Here is a 2003-nt window from a genome sequence, read left to right on the forward strand (position 1 = left end):
GACTCTGCAACACCAAGGAATTCGTAGTGAGTAATTCATAAAAAGCATTAAAGTCAAACGTTTACAAATTCAATAAACTTTGATTAAAAGATTTTACTGGCAGAAGAAGTCTGTGCGTCCTTGCCAAGACCAAGCCCTCCAAGCAGTAGCTGTGCCATTGTGACTCAGGGATCTGCAACATCTCCCTCAGTAGCGTTGAGTACGCATAAACGATTCTTTCGTGCGGCGTCCTTGGCTGCGACAAGACGTTTATTGTCTCGGCAGTGAGTGGTCCTAGCCTGTTGCATGATCTGCAACAAAGAGAGTGCAATCCTGGTAAGTATTTTTTGGGAGGCGATGGAGAAACGTGGACAGAGGGCTGTGTAAATGGGAAATTTGCTGATGGTTCACCTGAAAGCACTTGCCTCCGCGACATCTCCTGCTGAAGTTGTTGAACAGGCACGTCGCAATCTGCTGCAGTTGTGCAGGCCCGCTTCCGCTTGGCATGCTGCTGTTTGATCGCAGTGCCCGACCCAGAGGTCCCTCTTGGTGATACGTCTCGCCCTCACTCGAGTTGGTGCACGATGATATCCCCATGGTAAGCTGGAAGAAAGTAAATGTGTATCAGAAATGTGCAAGGCCATCAGGACGTAGCAAGCAAGGTGACCACCAAGTTATCATTGTCAAATATCATTTGACTATCTCGCTTTCCAACAAATTATAATTGTTACATCATTTTCTTAACTATTAACCTACTTGCCGCTCTCCTTCCTCTGCACTCGGACTATGTGGTTCCGCATGAACCCCCATTTCTCCACTATCCACTGCTCTCTGTCAGTCAGTGGCTTACTGGCGGAGCCAGACTTGCCAAGACTGTTCGACAGCCTCCCGAACCGTGTCCTCTGACTCTTGAGCCATTGACACAGTTGGTCATCTGTGACAACATAGAATAAATGAAGATCAGTGTTGAGCAAATTGTAATCTTAATTGGAACTGCAATTACAACCACAGAAATGTAGACAAACTACAAAGTATGTACTTACAAGAGCAGCTAGGGAACTCCTTCGCCTTGTCTTCAAGCATCGCATTGCGGAGATCCGTGCTCCTGAAATAACGATGGCTCTTATCATAGAGTTCTCGGTGGGCCTAATACCATTCCACCAGGTCTCCCTCTTGTTCCCTGGTAAAATTTTACGGCCTTGTGACCACCCTCTTCTTCTTCTTCGCCGGCGCAGCTGAGGCATCAGTCTCCTGAGACAAATCCGAGTCCCATTCTGCAGTAGCAGCTGGGGCAGGAGCTGAAGCAGCAGCTGGGGTTGGGAACTGGGGTGGGAGCTGGTGAGGGTGTTGAGGCAGAAGATAGGGCAGGAGATGGGATGGGAACTGAAGCAGGAGCAGGGTCAGGAACAGCAGCATGGCCAGAAGCAGTGGCTGGACCCTCCAGGATCTGTGTGTTCTTCCTAATAACCTGCTTTACCTTGTCCTGCATGGATTGCTTCTTGATGTTCCTGGGGTTCCTTGTTCTCTGTGGATCGATGCAACTGGGAAGAAAACGGACTCCAAGAAATTGGTGGTAAGTGATGATTATTTTCAAATCGCGCGCGGTTTTTATGCTGACGCGATAAAGGTGGACGTCGCCTGGCGTCGGGCGGTGACATCATCGCACAATGCCACGCGCTAGCCATACGCCGTCAAGACGCTGCTTATGCCGTCGAGACGCTGCGTACGCCCTCAATGCACCTGCGTGCCGACAGGCCGTTGGGGCGCGAAATTTTCAGACAGTTCGGGATTTTCGGAGCCCCGCACGATGTCGGGATCAGCCCTGCACAACTTCATACGCCTTCGTGGTTCGAAGTGGGACCGGCCCCGCGCGGCCTGTACGCCTCAAGCGACCACGCTTGGTCGCACCAGACGCATGCAGTCACATGCAAGTGGGACAGGCCCTTAAGTTTATTAGCCAAGTATTCACATACAAGGAATTTGCCTTGGTGCTCCGCCCACAAGTAACAACATGACATACAGTG

The sequence above is a fragment of the Amblyraja radiata genome, chromosome 1, assembly GCF_010909765.2.
Source record: "Amblyraja radiata isolate CabotCenter1 chromosome 1, sAmbRad1.1.pri, whole genome shotgun sequence".
NCBI lineage: Eukaryota > Metazoa > Chordata > Chondrichthyes > Rajiformes > Rajidae > Amblyraja > Amblyraja radiata.